The sequence below is a fragment of the Suricata suricatta genome, chromosome 1 (assembly GCF_006229205.1).
Source record: "Suricata suricatta isolate VVHF042 chromosome 1, meerkat_22Aug2017_6uvM2_HiC, whole genome shotgun sequence".
NCBI classification, from domain to species: Eukaryota; Metazoa; Chordata; class Mammalia; order Carnivora; family Herpestidae; genus Suricata; species Suricata suricatta.
The window spans coordinates 106,805,697-106,811,734 of record NC_043700.1 but is presented as its reverse complement, the minus strand read 5'-3'; the positions used below and the strand labels follow the sequence as shown (position 1 = coordinate 106,811,734).

The 6,038-nt window shown below is 37.7% G+C and overlaps 1 pseudogene; it reads left to right on the top strand.

Annotated features, from left to right (window-relative positions):
* The first annotated feature begins 4,756 nt into the window (after window positions 1-4,756).
* Window positions 4,757-5,090, top strand: LOC115301436 (annotated as a pseudogene).
* The last annotated feature ends 948 nt before the right edge of the window (window positions 5,091-6,038 follow it).

Below are 6,038 nucleotides of genomic sequence, written 5' to 3'. Positions count from 1 at the left end.
CAAATATTTATGGGGTGTCTACCATGTGTAAAAAGCTTTGGAATGGACAAAGTCCTCAAAGAGTTCACAATCTAAGTGTGCGTAAGTGCCGGGGGTGGGGGGTGAGCATGCTTGTCTATGTGTGTATGTTGTTCAAACCTGCACTCAACTAATTATAATGCAGTGTAGTAAGCGGTAGAAGAAAGATTAGCAAAGAGCAACAAGAATAGAGAGAAGAGGCATTTGACTCCTCCACTCCTTAACTCATGCCAGACTTCCATTTTCAGTAGATTTGACAAGTGTGCTTGACAGCCTGTTGGAAAAGTACATGACAACATGTCAAGAGATTTGGGTCTCAGTCTGTTGTTCCACCACTAACTGGGATACCTTTTTTCTGTGGGCCTCATTTTCCCTATTTTGGTAACAAAGGGTGTTGGAGTTAGCTTTCCATGATTCCTTATAAAATGCTGTGATTTATTCCTTTTAGTAGATGAACAATTAACTGTAATCGGCAATTCACTGCCAATCATAGCACATATTATCTGTGAGTCAAAAGACACCTTGTAAGTCATCGGTACAACCCTCTTATTTCACAGAGAAGGAAACCAGCACCCAAAAGGATAAGTATCTTATCCAAGGTCAGAGCCATTACTGGTACCCAGGCCTCCTCACTTCGGTGCAGCTGAATTAGTTGCAGCCTGATGTTAGACTAGGAGAACAGAATTTGGTTAAGAACTGCTGGACTAAATGCCCAGTAGAATTTGACACAACACAATCAGTATAAAACAAATGCATGCAATCCAAAGGATTTCAGGTGAGATACATTCCCTTGAGCAATCAACTGGACATTCGCGGCAGGAGGCAGTAATGTGACTGGGGAAATATCTATGATTACCATTCTTTCTGTGTCCCAGAAATGTCACCCTTCTCAGGAATGTGATTAACTGGGTGCTTAGAAACATAAAAAGGCATGTGAAATAGACTTCTCAGATACTGAAAATTTTCCTCTATTCATTGTAGAGCAAGTGGCTTGTTTACAGCAGATTAAGTAAAAGGCATATTATTTGGTTTTGGTGAGCTTGGTGTTCTCTCTTGATTCGTTTCTTGATTTTATCAGTGACTTTTAGGTGAAAGTTAAGGACGGAGTCAAGAAGTATGAATTGCTCCAAGCACTGTGTCATGTTGGTAAAAACAAAGGAACACAGCCATCAAATGAAGTTCTGGTTTAAAAAGATTTCTAGCAAAGATCAATTTGTTTAAATATTAAAGGAGTCTAAGCACCAAATTCACTCCTGTGCCCTCTGACTTTGCTCTCAGTTGGCCTCCTTGTCCCCATCCAAGCATGGACAGCTGTAGTAGAAAACAGGGTGTGTCTCTGGCTATGGGGCTCAAATGCCACACACTGGATTCTCTCTCTCATCGTGGCATTTGAGGTTGAGATCCACGCGTTGGCTTTGTTCCCTAGGCAGCTGGGAGGTTGTGTGGGGTCACAGGGCTTCTCACATGGGTGCATGGCTTCCCCTTCCCGGTGGCCTCATTTCCTCCTAGGGTAGAAGTGACGCATTTCCATTCCCCTTTAGTATTCCTCAGTTTTCCAAATGATGAAGTGGGGTTTTACTTTGGGATGATGCTATATTTGGGGGATGACCTGTATGGGGGAAAGGTACTTCACAAAACCATCAGCTTCACAGAGGACTTTGCTATTATTGGGTTTTTGGAAACTATTTGACTGTGGGTAGATTTTTGTCTCTATTCACACAAACACACACACACACGCACGCACGCACGCACGCACACATACCACAAGATGTTTTCAGTCTTGGCAAGGATATACTGAGTGCCTGTTCTGTGCCAGGCACTATCTCTTTATTGACAAGATGTATGTTTGGTCATACATCATGTGACTTAGCAATCTGGTAAGGGTACTCTGGAGTAGTTCCCTCTGTGATAATTAACTTTAAATAAAAATAAGCCAGTCATCCACATGAAAAGATGCTCAACATCACTCGTCATTAGGGAAATATAAATCAAAACTACAATGATATAGCACCTCAAACCTGTCAGGCTGGCTAAAATCAAAAACACAAGAAACAGCTGTTGGCAAGGATGTAGAGAAAGGGGAACCCGCTTGCGCTGTTGGAAGGAATGTGCAGCCACTCTGGAAAACAGTATGGAAGTTCCTCAAAAAATAGAACTATCCTATGATCCAGCACTTACACTACTATTTACCCAAAGAATACAAAAATACTTTTTTTAATACAAATTCAAAGGGATACATGCACCCCAATGTTTATAGTAGCATTAGCTATAATAGGCAAATTATGGAAACAGCACAAAAATCCATCAACTGATGAATGGATAAAGAGGTAGTATATATATATACACATATACATATATACATATATACCTATACATATATACATATATACCTACACATATACGTACCATGGAATATTATTCAGCCACAAAAAATAATGAAATCTTGCCATTTGCTATGACATGGATGGAGCTAGAGAGTATTATGTTAAGTGAAATAAGTCAGAGAAAGACAAATACCATATGGTTTTGCTCATATATGCAATTTAAGAAACAAAACAAATGATCACAAGGAAAAGAGAAAGAGAGAGAGAGGCAAACCAAGAAAGAGATTTTTAACTGTAGAGAGTAAACTGATGATCACCAGAGGGGAGATGGGTGAGGGATGAGTGAAATAGGTGATGGGGATTGAGGAGTGCGCTTGTGCTGATGAGAACCAGATGAGATTTGGAAGTGTTGAATCACTATACTATATACTTAAAACTAATATTACACTATATATTAACTAACTGGAATTTAAACAAAAACTTAAAAAAATTAAGCCAGTCATCAAGCAATAATAATTTTAGAGAGTCATAAAAGGAAATGGGAAGTGTATAATATCCAATGACTATTCCCAGCATCAGCTTTCTTATTTGTGTGACCATGAGTTAATTTACGTAGTTGCTCGTTTCCTCAGAGTGAAGGAGTTCTTCGGCATCAGAAGTAGAATGTGATTCCTGTGGTGCTGCAAGAATGAATCGAACTACACCAATCCCTTCAGATAAATGCCAGGCCTATTATAAATATTTTTCAAAGCCAGAAGACCCTGTAACTTTATACATGAATTACTACTGATCTATTCCAAAATGATTTCTAACTTTTGATTCTATGCTTTTGGTATACCTCTCTATAAATGTAAGATATAAAAAATTATGTTTTTCCTCATAAATATAAAAATCTTTAATTTACAGCCACAATTCCTGCCTGTATCTTTTAATCCCTAGCCAATCTAATCCAGATTTGACTATCTGCCTGGGGGCTATGTTTTCTACTCCAGGCATGTATTTTTTCTCAAAGAATGGTGAATCATGAGACCATTTGTCATGCTGAAGACTCAGATGTGGATAAAGATTATTATACATCTAGGGGCGCCTGAGTGGCTCAGTCAGTTAAGTATCCAACTCCTGATTTCAGCTCAGGTCATGATCTCATGGTTCATGCGACTGGGCCCTGAGTCGGGCTCTGCACTGAGTGTGGAGCCTGCTTGGGATTCTCTCTCTGCCCCTCCCCCACTCATATGTGCACACTGCCAAAATAAATATTAAAAAAGATTATTATATATCTAAAATTTCCTACACATGAAATGTTCCACATGGAAATTTGTTTTAAAGCTCCTGAATCATATCACATTACCAGGTTAACACTTATCTGAGGAAAAGAGAAATATTTGACAGTATTAAGACAAGCTTAATAGGAAATGACGGAGAGTCTCATCTTGAAGAGACACAGCAGTGGGCCAACTCCAAATAACTCTCAAAAGAAATTTTAAAGGAAATGCTTTAGTAAATCTGTACATATACATAAAAAATAGACTGAAAGAAACTACTTAATAGGATGGAAATATGAAGTTATCATATAAAATAGTGTTAAGTACATGTTTCCACCCACACATGCCTACTTTCAATAATTATGTCAAGTAAACATCTACTTTCTCAGTAATTGTCAGGGAAAAACTATCCTGTCAAGACTTCATGTTTCTCCTCGTATGCTGGAAATATGTAAATATGTTGGATGAAAATTAATTTGCTAACAATGGGAATGATAGAGATTTGAAATTTTAAACCAAGTATCCTTTGGAGAATCATTCCATCTTATGTCTCAGTTTTTAAGTAGAATGTATGTTTTGGACTCCTGACTGTCCTTGACATGAACTATTGAGGCTGCAGTGTAGAACCTGTACATGTGAGGTCTTGAATTCCAGGGGAATTCTGAGTAGTTTAAATGTGGCTCTCCCAGAGGCAGAGAAACATCCTAAGGGAATTACATTATTATTATTTTAATATTTATTTTTGAGAGAGACAGTGTGAGCGGGGTAGGGGCAGAGAGAGAGAGGGAGACCCTGAGTCCAAAGCAGGCTCCAGGCTCTAAGCTGTCAGCACAGAACTTGCCATGGGGCTTGAACTCATGAACCATGAGACCATGACCTGAGCTGAGGTTGGACGTTTAACCGACTGAGCCATCCCAGGTGCCCCAAGGGAATTATATTATTTTTAAATATTATTTTCCTTTTAGTAACCAAGGCAGTCTGAAAGAGAGCACTATTAGAGGCTGCACACATGAGAAAGGGTTTTTGGGTTATAAGAATACTGAAGATAATGCTCCTCATCTGAAGGTCAGTGGATATCTTACTAAATTCCCTTTAAAATTATAACTTCAGGCCTTAAAGACTGGGACTTGCTAGGACTGCGAAAGGATCCACATGCCTTTAGCTAGAGATTTACTACACCGTCCTTGGAATAAGAAAAGAAAAAACATAAAAAGAAGTGGTTAGTTCTAAGCCCAAATTCCTAGTATTTAATGGATGTAAAATGTCTAGGTTGCTACAAGATTATCAGTTTTTAAACCACACTCAGATGGTCCTCCGTGTAGGCTGTTCAGCAGTGTTGAGCCAGCCAACAGGAGGGAAGGCCAGACTCACGGAAGGGTGCTCATCTAGAAGAAAGCAACACTATGATCCATATAAACTCCTGAATTTGTGTTGTATTGCAGAAAGCTTTATCAGTTCAGTAATTCGAGTCACTCTACCAATATAATCAAATATAAAAAATTATGTTTATTGGGGTGTCAGTTTTTCAATAAAGCTTGATTATGGGCAAAAATTAAATATTTAAAATTACAACCTAACTGACCAAATCTTAACTTAAAAAGGAAGAAAAACCCATAATCTTACTGCTTAGTCAAATAAATTATTATCAGTTTTTCTGTGTCTTTTATCTGTTTTAGAAAAATAATAAGTACTATAATTGTAGGACAGATAAGAGTTTGTATTTTTTTTCTATTAATACTGCAGCAAACACTTCCCTTTCAATCATATTCTCATAATAATTTCTTAACTATTTCTGTTATTGTAAATGAACACTTTCTAATTTTTGCTATCGTGAGTAATATTATAATACCTTTTTGTATGATTATAACTTCTTTTTTTAGAGGAGACATTATTCCTTTAGGGAGAAATTGCCAAGTGTGAGATTACATGGCCAACGCCTATGAATATTTTTATGGCTCTGAAATGTGTTGCCAAATTGCTTGCTAAAAGGGTTGTACCAAATGCAAGTTGGCTTTTAAAGGTCAGACTTATTTTGATACAAGATCAACATATGTGTTATATTAAACTGGCCACTTACCTAACTGGTGAGATACAAAACATTATCATTTCCTGATATATAGAATAAGAATATAATCTAGGAATCATGCCAAAGTCTGCTATATTGTGAGTGGGCTAGGCAATCACAAACCTCAGTTCTGTTCATTTTGGATGTAATTATAAAGTGGATCCCTTCCGGAAGTTATATTTTGGGCAAGCTATAGACTAAGACCCAGAGAAGATAATCTCAATGCTTCATTTTGCCTCAGCATGGGAGAACTGAGGCCATCATTTTACTTGTTTATATGCATAGTGAGCTCAATTTTATTTTGTAGTTTCCTTCATTCGAGAGGATTAAGAATGAAGATGACAGTTCCCAAACTCCTTGGAAGCAATG